The sequence below is a fragment of the Heterocephalus glaber genome, unplaced genomic scaffold (genome assembly GCF_053883595.1).
Source record: "Heterocephalus glaber isolate CG9 unplaced genomic scaffold, H.glaber_assembly_v1.0 deba00001864, whole genome shotgun sequence".
NCBI classification, from domain to species: domain Eukaryota; kingdom Metazoa; phylum Chordata; class Mammalia; order Rodentia; family Bathyergidae; genus Heterocephalus; species Heterocephalus glaber.
Window position 1 is genome coordinate 264,832 of NW_028258504.1, and position 16,156 is coordinate 280,987.

At 40.7% G+C, this 16,156-nt stretch overlaps 2 pseudogenes; both read right to left on the reverse strand.

Annotated features, from left to right (window-relative positions):
• Positions 1–237: 237 nt before the first annotated feature.
• LOC101710718 (olfactory receptor 2T11-like) lies at positions 238–1,194 on the reverse strand (annotated as a pseudogene).
• Positions 1,195–9,314: 8,120 nt separating this feature from the next.
• Positions 9,315–13,866, reverse strand: LOC101710361 (olfactory receptor 2T27-like; annotated as a pseudogene).
• Positions 13,867–16,156: the final 2,290 nt, after the last annotated feature.

Sequence of the window (16,156 nt, forward strand, 5' to 3'; positions counted from 1 at the left end):
TGAACCAAGACCTGATGAATACTTTCATTTAGTGATAAATTCTTTTTGATAATTTGCCCACAATCTCTATGCAATGAGTGAAACATTCTCCCACCTTTAAAAGCAAGAATCCAAATGAAATGTATCCCCTTCATGTTCAATAGAAAGTCCACTGTGATAGCTGACCAAATGATCTCAGGTGGATCAGAGCTCCTGGAGGAGGTTCTTGAGAAGACCCATTCTCATGCCATTGAATCTCTATCTGCTGCCTCTTCCTACTTTCTGAGCTGAGGAGCAAAATATGAATATCCTCCTAGATGCCCCATGATGTCCTTGTTTCTGAGGCTGTAGATGAGTGGATTAAGCACGGGAGTGGCAGTCATATAGAAGGCAGATACCACCTCGTCCTGCTCAGGCATGTGCAATGACTGGGGCAGAATGTATGTGTAGAAGGCAGCTATACAGAAAATGCTGATGACAGTCAGGTGGGATGAACAAGTGGTGAAGTCCTTCTTGTGTCCCTCCATGGAGGGCATGCAGTGGATGGTTAACAAGATGAGAGAGTAGGAGGTGGAGATGATGGAGATGGGGATGAGCAGCACGAGCACACATCAGATGTACATCAGGGTCTTGTACAAGGATGTGTCTGACCAGGCAAGCTTGAGCACAATGGGAATCTCACAGAATAAGTGATTGATGGTGTGGGAGCCACAGTAGTGGACATTCATGGTGATGGGCATGAGCAGAAATCCATCCAGAGAGCCCCAAACCAGGCCCCAGCAGCCAGCAGAAGGCACAGCATGGAGTTCATCAGAACTGGGTGCCTAAGAGGATTGCAGACAGCCACAAAGTGGTCACAGGCCATGAGCCCCAGCAGGAAGAACATTGAACCTATCATAGCCAAGTAGCAGAAGATCTGGATGCTTCAGGCCACAAAGGAGATGGTTTTCTCTCTAGAGACCATGTCTACCATGAGCTTTGGGACCGTGGTGCAAATAAAAAGCATGTCCATGATGGAGAGCTGGCTGAGCAGGAAGTACATGGGGGTGTGGAGTTGAGGGAATCAGGAATCAGGAATACCATGACCAAGTTTGCTTTTATGGCCACCACAAAGATAGTGAAGATGACTGTGAACACAATCCCCATAGCCTCACTGTTCACCAGAATCCCCAGCAGTGTAAAGTCAGAGGAGGAAGTTGTGTTTCTCACTGGCATTGCTGCCTATGTAGCTGTAGGGAGCAGGGGTACAGGAAGACCAGGAAGGAAAGCAAGACCAGGTGCATTCAACAAGAGGACTATCTTGCAATGGAGGACACTGCACAGGATGCTGGTTGGTATGAAATTTTCCAGGGTAGAACACTAGAGAAAAACAAAAGGAAATGTGCCATACAACAGTAACAGCTGCCATGTCCCCTGATGGAGATCACCAATTATCCTATCTGTGTACTCTCCTCTAGGTATAGTTTGTATAGTTTATGGTGATTGCATGATACAAGCAGTGAATGCCATGTCTGCAGGAGTGTTTTGATCACCTATGTTCACATAATTTTTCATATCCATAGTAGGCCTAAGTGAATTCTTGTTAGAGAAAATATGATTGCTTCACTAATTAAATGGCTGAAGATGAGTAAAATGAATAACTTATGGAGTGAAGTGTTAGGATATTCACAGGTGCTCATGCATTAAATCTTCCCTGTCTATCCATTTTTTTTCTTGTTGCTATATTTAATGTGGTTCCTCCTCTCTTCTGCCTGCAGAGCTTTGTTAGCCTCCTGCCTGACAGTTTATCTCATAGTTTCTTTACTCTCTAGGTGTTCTGCACACTGCTTCTAGAATTAGACCATTAAAAAGCAGTTTAGACTATGCCAGGCTGATTCCCTTATTGCTCCTCACTAGTACTATGGGTTTGGGGAACAGGTGAAGGAGGTAAAAAAATATTAGCATCTTGGATCCATGTCACCAAGAGAGAATAGGAGCAAGGAGTTAACCATTAACCATGCAGATATCCGCTGATGTTCACCTGCAATGAGGTCAGGACTTAGCCCTGGACTAAAGAGCTATGGAGCAGGTATAGGAGCGAGATAGCAACTGACCGCAGGTGCAAAGGAATTTTCACCTCTTCCTCTTACTAGATGGATTAAAGATTTATTAAAAAGCAAAAAGGAAAACAAACATACTTGTGATAAAATGTTCTCCTCCTCCTGCACTCCCAGGCCTTTGTGACTTGGCATCAAATATCTGTATATGTCAGAATCGGAGTCCAATCCAGGGGCAAGCCTGGGCCCATGCTGTGACTTTACTGTTTCTCCAGTCATAGGACCAGGGTCTTTGCCCCAGGAACTAGGATCCCCTGAGGTAGTAAATGAAAATACAGGATTCTGAGTAATCTTGCCTGTCAGATAAACATTTAAAATTTATTTTAACATGTTTGTGAGACACTTACACTAACAAAAATCACCATTTATCTGAGATTGGAATCTGGATGCTTGTCCTTTACCACGCCAAAGTCATACTGAGCTTCACAGAATCTAAGAATTGTAATGACAATGAAAAAGTTACCAAGAGAATCAGTAAAACACAATCAATATTGGATATGGAAGTGAGATTCTGGCATCAGCATTAAAAAGTCTCACTGCAAACTCTGCTGGTTGCTCGTCCCGATTACTGTGCAGGACTTCAGGCTGCCTCCTATTCTAGTTGCCCCGGAACCCTGTGCTCAGCACTGAGGGCCTTGAGGTGAGACCCCACCTCCCATAAAGTCATTCAAGTTCTCCTCCACCTCCCCCAGACAAATGGAAATAAATATTATCTAAGATGCACTTTTGTACATGTCTGTGGATATAAAAAACATTCTATTTTAGATTTAAAAACTTAATTAAGCTAATCCATACTAAGAGTGAGAGAATAGATCACATAGTTTATTAAGAGAATCAAAACATTTTTCCAAAAGTAATAAACCTCTTCAAATGAAGCAGGAGCACTTCTGAACACACTCATGCCTAGCAGCCTGGTCTAGTCCAGCACTGTGTCCTCCTGGTCTTCTGGGAGCTGTCCCTCAGCTCTCTCCCTTGCCTTCTGTCCCTCTAGTCTCCTCTCAGCATGGAAGTCTTACTGATGCTGGAGCTTGAACTGCATGTACAATGTTTCTTTCCATCTCAGGACCCATCAGGCTCTGGACCCTTTGCCTCTTCCAGTCTGTTGGTTCAGTGCCTTGTATAGCAGCAATCTCCTGCCCTCTGTCCCCTCTCGAGGGACCCCAGCCCATGGCCTCCATCTCCACAGCTCACCTAGCCAGTGCCCGTGTCTGGGCAAGGTCATGGCCTCATGTTCCTCAGGGCTTTGTGCAAAGTCCCCTGCTTAGAGGGGCCTTAGTCCCACCCTACTTGATGGCCTCACACTCCTGCCCATCTCCTAACCCCACCTGGCACACTGTGTCCCTACTTAGCTTAGCATTTGTCTCTTAATTCTCACATAGTCAAGACTGCAGCCTATTTGATGAACTGGGTACCCCACCATCTAAAGGTTTGACTGGTACATGGTAAATATTTGGTCAATAAAAAAATGAAGGATCTTAAAACATGTATAGTCTATACAAAGGAAATTTTATTTTTCTTAACACGATACCTTGCTAGTAGTATTACCTAAAGTATTTCTATGTTTTTATATAAAATGTACTGAAGACAAATACAAAGGCTTTATGTGCATTTTAATTCAAAATAAAATTGATGTACAAAACAGATCTACCACGGCAAACAGTAATAAAACTTACTTGCAAATCAGTGAGGTTAATACATATAAATTTGAGAATTTTTTTCCTGTGGCTTAAAATTAAGCCACTTGGTTACAGAGTAACAAGGTTGTGAACAAAGTTCATAAGAAAAGAGGAACTAGAAACTGGGCACTGGTCTCTTTTCCTTCTGCTGCAAAGCCCAAAGATCATGGAGGAGAGGCTGCCACATAGAAATGAAATTTCAGCTAACCCCATTCAATTTGAACCTCTAGCAGAGGCCGGGTGGTATGAACATTGGGGTGCAGGGAGGACTCATATACATTGCTGCTTTGAATGAGAATGACTTTGATTTTTGAGAGACTACCTATTCACTGTTAAGGGTGTGAAAATAGTAAATTTCTACTCCTCAGAAACTGTAGTATGGAGAAGATCAATTGAATGGTCAACATACTGTAAAACAATTCATATTGGTGCTATTTCCAGTAATAATGGAGCAGAGGTAATTGAAGGATTTGCTAATTGAAGTCATACTAAATTAAGTTTTAGCATATAATAGAATTCCAAGTGGTAGTGGATATAAGGGACATCTAGATTCATATTCATGGGTGATGGTTTCATTGTATTTTTAAATAAGAAATGTGACATATTTGCAATCTTCTTATTGTGTGTATGTATATATATATTTCAGATATATAAGCATATATATTTTCTTAACACTAATTTCATTCTTCACATTGAAGTCATTTAATGTATTCACAGTGTCCATTATAATTTTTTAATTAAAATTACTCAAAACTTAAGCTTTTTACAATCCTTGCTCACTCTCACAGTCAATTTAGAAATTCCACAGTAAAAAATAAGGAAGATAGGAGAGGCTCTTCTTATTTCAAAAATTAATGCTGTAATGATGTGTGGGTGGCAGTTATTGAACACCCACTAAACCAGGAATTTGTTCCATAGGAAGATAATCTAGGATGCCAACATATTTAAAACAAATATTGTCAAAGATACCAACAATGGACCGGGGATTCAACCCCTAGTACCAACAAAAAATACCAACAATGAACCAGAGAAAAAGTACACTTGGGCTCCTGGAGCACTGGGTGAAGCTGCCAGCTGCCCCCGCCAGAAAGGGGCTGCTACTCTCTCCCAACAGCAGGGTTGGCATGGGTGGCATCAACGGAAGCCAAAGCATCTGGCATACATGTGGCCCATTTATTCCACCCCACTGATGGCATAGGGAAGGAAATAGGGGTCATGAGAGGCAGAGAGTTTATTCAAGACCAGCAGTGATGGGACAAAGTGAGAAGCAGAGACCAAGAGCCCCAGAGACAATGTGTTCAATATTACACCCTAGCTGCAAAGTGTCCAACAGGAGACAGCACCATGTCCTGCTTTAGTTGCTCAGCCTGATAGCCTCTCATGCAGTGTGCTAGGTTGGCACCCAGTGGATTTATTAATGGAATATAGCTGGTTATGAACAAATCATCACAAGCACATGTGTGCGTCTTAGGAAGAAAGAAAAAAAGAGGTGGGTGGTTAGAAAATAAGAGAAACAGAAAAGATCATACTCAGCACTTTCATTTCTTCCCAACCACGCAGGGAAATTTGACTCACACCTGACTACATACACAATGCATTTCTGTCTTAGCAATATTCAAAAGGCAGCAATCCATGCTGCTGCATTAATATTGTACTCCCTGCACCCCACCAATCAGCATCTGAAGAGTCCTCATAATGAATGCTGAGCAACCTCTTCCAACCTTTAGCTCCCACATGCACTTTTCCCCTTCTGCAAGCTCATTCATGCCCCTGGAAACCATCACCAGTCTCCTCTTATCCCTGTGTTTCCAGCAAATTCATCCCCTTTTCAATGATCTGCTTGCAAAAAAGTGAATACCTATATTCATAATTCTCAATCCAAAAGAGATCACCAACATAGCTCTTCTCAGGTAAAATGACTCCAGGTGGCCTTCCCAAAGTTACAGGGTGATGGCCAAAGAAAATGCCCAGACATTTGGGTAATCCCTTCTCTGATTACATAAAAATCTAAGATTCTACCTCAGAGCAGCCTAGCACATGCCACAGTAAGGTAGCAGTGGGATGAAAATGTTGTAAATACCTGGGGAAGCAGGTGAGGCCACAGCCAAGTGAGGTTGATTAATAGTGGAATTCCATGATTCCCAGTAGTGACCTCTGGGGTATCAGTTAATCCAGGTTCACTTGCATAGCTTTCTGCCACGCTGGAGGCCATTCCCTCTGGCCAGACAGAGCTGCACACTTTTCCAAGGTAAAGACTGGAACTGTTTCTTGATATTTCATCACAGAACTTCTTATCTAGCCTGGGATCCCTCTGGAGTAATAAATAGTCCTGTGATGGCTAGAGGCCTTCTCTTCCAAGTCAGTGGCTTATTTTGGTTAGAGAAAATTGTATTTAAAATATACCATTTAAAACTTACAAACATTCAGTGCTTTTCAGAATTATTCATCTATCAAATGCATTAGGAAAACAAGGAGACAGGAGAAACAGAAAGGAAAGTGGAGTAAGATAAAATGAAGGGAAGGGACCAGGGGAAAGGAAAAAAGGAAAGGAGAAAGAAATAAATGGCAACGGAGAAAAATACAAGCCATACATGCTTTAAAATCCTTCACATGTGTATATTAAGACATTTCATTAGGGAAACTGAAATTTCTCATACTTTATTTATCCAAGGAGAACAATTTAAAGAAAAAAATGATCTTGTTTGGGAAGCAGGAGATCAGTGAAGACAATGATTGAAGACTTTCCATCCACTAAAACCACCTAATAAGTGCATTACTAACTTGATTTCTACTCATTACTGATCATTAGTCACAGACTTACAGCTTATGATTTCCAATTACAGATGAAGCAAAATTTAACACATTTGCAGCCATTTAGGACACTACTCTATAAATAATTCTTTCTAAAGAACATTTTCCATGATCTCCAATCAGCAACTGGAGCAGACACTTCCACGGGGTGTTAGGATTGCTCCACAGAGCCACATGGGTTATGGCCAGACACTGACTCAAGAGGATGAGATTGGAGAGTTGGGTGATGTGGAAGTTACAGGTAAGAGAAGGCAGTCAAATTGTAAGAAGGAGAATAGATATTGGTAAAGAAGGAGAGGATGGTGAGAATGGCTGATATTGAAGAGAGCATGCTACAGTAAAATAATTCATTTAATTTATACAATTTTAGTGTCAACACTGTATCAAAAACTCAGCAAACAAAGATACACCTCAAGGTATGAGAACTCTTGATTGACTGGGTTGATATAGGAGGGAGTTAAGCCCTACAAATCTGGTTAAATAATATCCTTCCCCAAAATATTTCCTCATATTTGGGTATTTTGCCTTTTTTCTTTTGCTTCTAAAATTAGTGGAAATCAGTATCAAGGGTACTATGTGATACCTCAGCTATCCATGATGCACTAGAGGAATGACTACTCTGTTGTCACAGGGCTATGTGATGCCTAACCAGAACAGCAACCTATAAAACACCTTTTATTAAAGATCATTTGTTGTTTGAAGACATCCTTCACTTATGTAGCCTCTTCCCTGCAAGAAAGAAACCTGCTTTGAGGGTTATTTTATGGCACAAGACCACCCTGGAGTAAAAGTGTGTGTGAGGGGGAAGGCTTCATTTTCCCTTCTGGACAGTGATAAATTAATTTTTTTCTTTGGTAACAGGGATCAAACTTGGGACCTTGCACTTGCAAAGCAGGCACCAGAACCACTGAGCTAAATCCCTGGCCCAGTGATGAATTAATTATAATAACACCTTGCAGTACAGAGCACCTTCCTTAGCCAAATGGGGCTTACACTGTTTAGTTACCTCATTCTCCCTCAGTACTACCCTATGAAGTAAGAACTGCATTAGAGCAGCCTAATTTAGTATAATGAAAAACAGGGATACAAGAAGACAAATTAATGTATCCAACCTGGCACAATAAATATCTTTAATTGGAGCATACAGATTTATCCTGGGAAGCTTCTCTGTGATGAGAACACAGTTGCCTTGACAGCATCCATTCTTTTCTGTCCATTTAGGAGGCAGACCCATTGTTTCCACATCATAACATAGCCACAGCTTCTGATTACAACCTACTTCGTTCTCTTCATGGCTCAGGGGGAGGGAATAAAATTCACAGAGAGTGAGGGCCTGGGGATAGGAATCCCAGGACACAAGGTCATGACACAGTCTAAAAGCCAACTCCAACTTGTAGTTCCAAGCTGGGTGACACTGACAAAGCCAGGGCATTTAGGGTTAAGAAACAATGTCATCCTCCACCCTTTCCACTCTGGAAATGCAAAACAGAAAAAATAACTGAAAGCTCCATATCAAGTTGCTTCCTTTCTTTTCCAAGAGGAGAAGCTTAGAATTTTCTAAAACACATGTCAACTTCCAGATAAGTCTTCTAATATATTTAGATAACTAAATTGTTTAAGTTTCAAAATGAGCTTTCAGAAAGGTGCATTTTGTTCTTTGTAATGATTTCCTTCTCAGATACTGAAATATAAGATCAGAAATTCTGAAGTTATAGGAAAATGGAAACACAGAGAAGTCAAATTAAAATGAGTTTAGACAAGTGCTCAAAAGCTAAAGAGAAATAAGTTTAATTTTCTCCACTTTATTTAGTACAAAAGAGAAAAAGTGTTGGAATAATTAAATACACTAAGCTAAATTAAAATATAAAAGATAGAAAAAGGTGAGAATTGTACATTATTTACTCAAAAACAAACATTTAACTTTCAAAATAGTTCTATTATTTTGCATGAGGATTCAAAAGTAAAATATAGATGTGACATATATTTCCCCAGTTTTTCCTGTTAAATTATATCATCAGGAGTCACTGCATGGGTGGTAGAAAATAGAGCTGTCCATTTTTACCAACACCACACAATCACATTTTAAAGACTCAATTCATTGTTCTAGGATGATTTCAGCAAAAACACCATAGCAAAACATAAACTCAGATCTCAAAGATCTGGTCTCTTCCAAAGTGTGACACATACTTTTGAGGCTACAAGCAGTGCTGAGAGAATTGAGTCAAGAACACACTGCATAGAGTGAGAATTATTTTTTCCAAGAAGAAATGATGCCCTGATGGAAGGAAATATTTCTATAAATGCCAAAAACTCATGTGGGGGAAAGTCAGCGTGATGCTGAATTAATATGTGAAAAAGAGTCAAAATTGAGTGTGAGGAACTGCTTCTTGGTAGGGGTGACTGTGGAGGGAGAAGCTGAAGGAGTAACTGATGGGAGCAGCTGAGTCTCCTCTGCTGGGACTGCTTGGCAGCCAGGAGGCTGCTAGGAAGACAGGGCCTTGTAGAAGCAGAGGGGGACTGCTGAGATCTCCACTTCACTCTCCAACCACAATGGACCAGTGCTCAGATGACTCATGGCTTCCAAACACACAGACCAAGTTCCCCAAACCTCAGCCTTCCAAGTCCCAAGCATGACCTAAACAACTGGCCCTGATGACATGTGGAGTTTCCCCACAGAGGGACAGTCACACTCAAAGAGAATGACCAGGCCCTGTGTCCTGGTTTGCAAACATTTGGCAGAAAGCACCAGTCTTCAGAAAGCAGTCACCTTCCCTGAGGACAGGCACCAGCCCAGGGCCTTCCACATGGCCCCAGCCATCTCCCTCTTCCTCAAGCTGTAGATGAGCAGGTTGAGCATGGGTGTGAGGATGGTGTAGAAAGTAGGCATGGCCTTGTCCTGCTCAGGAGTGTGGTAGGAGTGCGGCAACATGTAGGTGTACATGGCATCCCCCTAGAAGAGGGTGACAACCACCATGTGTGAGGAGCAGGTGGCCACAACCTTTTGCTGGCCCTCGGCCGCATGCATGTTGCACACAGCAAGCAGGATATGGGCATAGAGGCCAAGATGACAGAGAAGGGGATGAGCAGCATGAGGATGAAGCACACATACATGGCTGTCTCATAGTCCAAGGTCTCACTGAAGGACAGCTTCAGGAGCACGGGGACCTTGCAGAAGAAGTGGTTGATCTCCTGGGATGTGCAGAAGGGGAACTGCATGGTGACATGGGTCACCAGGAAGCCATTCACTGAGCCGCCCAGCCAGGCCACTGCCATGATCAGCAGGCAGACCCTTTGGCTCATGAGCACCAGGTAGCACAGCAGGGTGCACACAGCCACGTAGTGGTCATAGGGCATGAGGCCCAGCAGAAAGAACTTGGCCCCCACCAAGGTCAAGTAGAGGAAGTGCTAGGCCGTGCAGCCTGCAAAGGAGATGGCTCACTGGCCCATTACTTGGTCCAACAGCATCTTGGCCATGATGATGGAGATGTACAGGATGTCCATGTGGGAGAGCTGGCTAAGCAGGATGTACATGGCCATCTGCAGCCAGGAGTCCACACAGATGAGCACAATCAGGGCAGTGTTGTTGGCTGTGGAGATCAAGAAGACCAGCAAGATGAGCACAGAGAGAAGCCAGTGGAACAGGGAGATGCTGAGCAATCCCAGGAGGACAAAGTCTGAATACATGGAGTAATTGCCCCACCTGGGAGTCCTGTAGGTGACACAATAGAGAGAGATGTTGGGAGAGCAATTTGGGAAATATCAGGTGATGTGGTCATGGGAAGTTCAACAGTTGTACAGATGTTATTCTCATCTTAGAAAGCTCAAATTTTAATTCCCAGGAGAACATCCTGAGCAGGACTGTGCTATGTCAAGTCTCACCACCATTCCCTCAAGAATTCACACAAGAAGGATGTGCTGCTTGCTGACTATTGCTGGCTGGCTACCTCTAAGAGGTCACAAGGAAGCTTGTTATGACTATGGTTTATGGGGATTAATTCTCTCTCTCTCTCTCTCTCTCTCTCTCTCTCTCTCACACACACACACACACACACACACACATACACACACACACACACAGACACACACACACACACACCAAATATCACCTTGAAGCTGATACACAGTAAACAGTAAAAATTGAACCACCCCAAATAAATAGAAATGGAACAGTAAAGGCCCTGACGATGCCCCCTCCCCTTTTCTGTACGTTAGACTCCAGGTTTCACACTGAGAATCCTGAGTCAGAGCCACCCAGCAGGAACATGTGTTTTGCCTATGGAGAGATAGTCACATGGATTTTACCAATTTATGTCAATCTTGACAAGTTTTTAAATTGTAAAATTCAATTGCTTAACATATTTTCTAGGTGTTTGTCTCTTGAAGATAATGATTTCATGCTGAAGAATAAACTGCAAGAGCTATGAGGTGTGAGAAGAAATAAAGCAACCCAAAAACTAGCAGAAAACAATTATCAAAGGAAAAAAATCATACTTATGATCAAAGGGTACTTATTTTCCCTCCTTTAGCAAAAAATCCTACTGCTTATTAACATACAACTTAACATGATTAAGTGAAATGAGAGTAATAAAGAATATATAAGTTTTAATAAAAAGGAGAGATGATTTAAATAATACTAGATGATATTGTCACTCAAAAGAGACTTTACTCTTAGGAGCTAGGTTATAAATATATATTTTACCACATATGTAAGTTGTATGGACAATCTCTTTTAGGATCATGTGGATCTGCATTATCTACTATGGTAACCAGGAGTTCAGAAGCAGGGCTGCATGTACAGTCCACACTGGGAGTCTCACTGAGAAGTGAGTTTGAATTTACTCAGTGAAGAAAGAAGCAGAACCAAGAATCTCATCAAGTCTCTTCACATGGAGCAAAAACAATATTCATGTTGGTGAGGTTGGACTCAGTGCTTCACTGCTCAGGTAAATTTATCCATGTGAATTTCTTCATTTCCATTAACAGTCATAATGTGTAAGTCACATAGTACCTGTGAAATACGGACTTCAAAATCTGAAGCTAAGTTAACTAGTTCAGCTCCATGCAATGTATGTGTACTTGTAGAATAGACAGACTGTATCAGTTCTGGTATTTACTTTAGGTAATTACTTCTTCCAATGTTTTCTTAGGACCTGTGTTTCATATGTGGCCCAGGTCCAAAGGCAGAAACCATAGTGGGGGAAATTCACCCTGGAATAGAGCATCAGCATATGGGAATTTAATATTTCCTTGAGCTGGAATTAAAAGGGGTAACTAAAGGGTTGGTTATTTAGCTCAGTGGTTCTGCCACCTGCCTCCCAAGAGCAAGGTCCTGAGTTTGATCCCCAGTACCCAAAAAAAATTTAAAAAAATATATAAAGGGTAACTGAAAAATCTATAAGCTAATGAAATTTATGAGGGCATTTCATGGAGATTAAATCATGTAAGTGAATATAGTCTTTATATTAACAAAAATGTTGAGATGTCCAGTATAGTCATGATTTTGGTTAATTTTTATAAAAACTGGATTTCATATCATATAAAATCATAATATTGATTTTTAGATATATTTTTGTATTTCACCCATTTCACAATTTATGAAGAATTAACAATCACACTCATTCTGTTGTCCACATTTTAAAATTGTGGGTCAAACAATTCCAAGGTATCTCTAAGAACATAAACAAGAAGGAATAATCCTTGGATTTCCTTTTCTTCACAGGATCAGGATGCACTGTGCTGAATGGAAATGTAAAGTAAATTCAGCTCAGGGAACCTTGAGCATTTGATTGCATTTGGAAGGAAGGACATGTAATTAGAAGAGATGGAAAAAAAGAAGCAGGTTTCTAATGACCCCATCTGTTATTTTGATGAAGGATATTCAAAATTGCCTTAGTGTGGTTTACAGCAGTGATGTACACCATGTTGGAGCATCAGCCCAATCAGGTAGCAAGAGATTTGAAATTGACATTCTGTGCTCAAAGGATTTTCTCTTCACTAGAGAAACAAGGCTAAGTGAAAATAACACATGTAATTCAAAGAATTACCACACCAAAAATTCCTATAAAGTGTTTGAAAACATTGAAAGCCATATGAATGTACCACTATCAGGAAATCATTAGTTTTTTGCAAATGAAATTCAGAATTGTAAGTGTTGTTATAATGGCCAAGTAATTATCTACAAAGTATTAAAGGTGCAGATGATAATATTTTCAATACTATAATCCAACAATTCTGTTTTTTGCCAATGAAAATAAAATAATACTGAGATTAGATCTTTTCATATAACTAATTTTAACACTGAAAAGGTAATTTGCAAACAGATTATTTGTGATTTGAATGCATCAAAACAAGAACAGGTAAATAAATTAAATATAAACCAATAATTTAAGAATAATGAGGTTTTAGCAAAAGATATGAAAGCAAGCAGATGGGAATTCTGAGTAGAATGTTGACACTTCATTAAATATAAGAATCTATTCTGAGGAGAAGCTTGCATGTAGGAAAACTACTTCAATAAGTTTTTCTCTCTCTCCCTTTCTTCTTTTTATATAATACATAGACAAGGCTATACAAGATGGGAACAGCCTTTACACTGCCAATATGAAAGAGAATTTTTACTTCCTACATAAAATAACATCTTGCATAGATGATGGTGCAAAGGGTGAAACAAAGAGCTCACACACAGGTCTGGAAGAGTATCTGAAGTGAGAGAATGGTGCAGCATGACTATCCAGGTGTCATTTGAATCAAAATCATCATCAAACATGCACAGGTTCATGTATTAGTTCTGTTAGGGGAAAACTGATGACAGCATCAGCTAGAAGAGGGGCTGCATCACAGTTATTCTCCAGCCTGGGACATAGAGAATGAGGAGCAGATGTGGAATTTTGAATACCTGGTGTTGTTACAGAATCTCACATGGAGTAGATAAGGGAGAGCCACCCAACACTGAAGCAAATGGGAAAAATATTTGAGGTGTCCATTAGGACTATAAAACACTTAAATATCCCAAATAAGTAAAAGATTGCTGGGACTTGGATGCATTTTAAGTACTTTATTGATTACTTCTCCCATTTGATGATTATACAAACTAATACAATATGTATCAACAGTTTGGGAAAGGAAAATGAAATGGAAAAGGTCCATTCACTGCATTTCAAGATAACTCTGACCATTTACGGTATCCCAAGTTCCTGATTAGAAGCCACACTGTAGTTCTCATAAGTGGTCTACATTCTGCTGATAACATCACCATATCACTTTAACCTGTGACTCTGCAGAGACCTTGGCTGGTAGGCAGACATGGACAACCTCACCATCTTTACAGAATTCATCCTCATGGGTGTTTCAGGCTCCAGGGAGCTCCAGGTACTGCAAGGTGTGCGGTTCTTAGGAATTTATCTGGGAGCACTAACAGGGAATCTAGTGACTGTCATTGTCATCATGACAGACACATATCTGCACTCTCCCATGTACTTTTTTATAAGCAATGTGGCCTTCATAGACCTTGGAAGCATCTCAGTTATTGTTCCCAAGGCCATACTGAATTCCCTGACAGGCAATAAGATGATATCCTTGAAAGAGTGTGCGTCACAGATTTTCCTGAACATCTTTTTGGAGCAGTAGAGATTGCCCTCCTGGTGGTCATGTCCTATGACTACTATGTGACCATTTGCCACCCTCTGCACTATAGGCTCATCATCACCCTGATTCTGTTCTCCCAAGCTGCAGCTGCTTCCTGGGCCTCTGGTTTGGTCTACTCTGCTAAGCACACAGGTGCTCTGTTCAGGCTTCCCTTCTCCAGGACCAATGTAATTCAGCAATATTGTGGTGATATTCCTCAAATTCTGAGGATATCATCCTCAGATGTCCAGTTTTCTGAAGTTGTATTGATTGTTATAAGTGTTTGCCTGGTCTTATTATGTTAACATTTATGTTCATGTCATATCTTACTATATTTTCAATTGTGCTTAAGATACATTCTGTGGAAGCCCATAACAAAGCCATATTCCCCTGTACCCTCCAGCTGGTCATTCTTTTTTTGGTTCTCATTTCTGAGTTAGTGACAGTCTTAGGGCCCACTGCAAAAAAAAACCATCCCTTAGGAATCTGCTGACTGCCATGTTCTATAGCACAGTGTCCCATTCATGAACCCCATCATCTACTGTCTATGCAACAGGGAGATCAGTGCTGCTCTGAGAAGAATGTTAAACAGATTCTCTGAGTTTCCAGTCAAGATTTTTCTCAATTAAAACATAAATATAAATCTATCAGTTGAAAGTAGCTTAATTCATATGTTATGTATGTTTTAAGCCTGGAGTCTAACCTGTGGATTATCATGTTTCAGTTGTCTTTGCATATTTTTGTTGTTTGCATTTGTTATGTTGAAGTAGAAATCATTGTTTTACTATTCATGCTAAGTTTGTTGTATATTTCATGCTTTTTGAAGCACTATAAGTTTGGTCTATACTAAAAAGTTGTTTGAAAATATTTAGGATAACTTTTAGCAAAAAACTAAGGCACTTTAAGGAGCAGGGCATGCAGTATGAGTTCCACATTAACAGACACTTGTGTTATTGTGAGAAAAGAACCTCAGGTGCTGGATCTGACCAACCTGGAGAAGTGCACTGAGTGGTCCTGTGAAAAGACCCTGCTGTCTGCACTGTGCTCTTTGCACTCGCTCTTCCACTCAGGCTGGGATAAGTAACAAAGAGATTAGACAGGGGGACAACCCAGGTCTGAGAGCACAATGGGGCAGTTAACACAGATCCTCACCACCACCTTATGCTTCATCTTCTAAAATGCTTTTGATACATTCAATGAAAATTAGGGCACAAAACAATTGGCCTTCAAAAAATTGTAGTTTGGGAGTGTTTTTTTTCTCTCTGTGCTTTGGATGAAAAGATGCAGCCATGCTAATTCACCCAAACTATCTGGATAAGGAAGGCAATGAGTTGTATCACAGCATGGAGACAGATGGAATGATGATTGCCACTGGGATTTTCCTGGAGAGCAGCAGGTGATGCTTGCACTGAGTGGAACACTTTTCTCATCAAATACATTCACTCAAAATGGAAACTGTTTTATTTTTCTCACTTCTAAGAGCTGAATCTCCATTCTGGTGACTAAAGTACATATTAGCAATTTTCTATTTCAGAACTGAATCCAAACTTCCCTCCTTTTTCATCTAGAAGACCTGTCTAGGAAAACAACAGCATGGAAATACTAGTGCCCATTTAGTCCCGGTCCAGCACTGGAACAACAGATGCATCAGGCTCCCTGCATCCCCGTACTTATTGCTCCTGACAGAAGCAAATGATGTTTGGAACCATGGACCTCCTGTCATTCAGATATCATGCCCTGGTGAAATTCTGGATGTGCCTCACCCTCCTCTGATGCCTGAGATACCTCAACTTTCAATGTTTCATCTCTGAGGAGGCTACATCTGTTTTCTCCAGCTTTATCTAGGTATAGGTGACATTGAAAATCCTCTGAGTGTAAGGTGCAAATCTTGATTTGATTTTTTCATTTCCTGTGAAATATTTTCCCCAACCAAGCTAACCACCAAATCCACATTTCTTTTCAAAATATGTC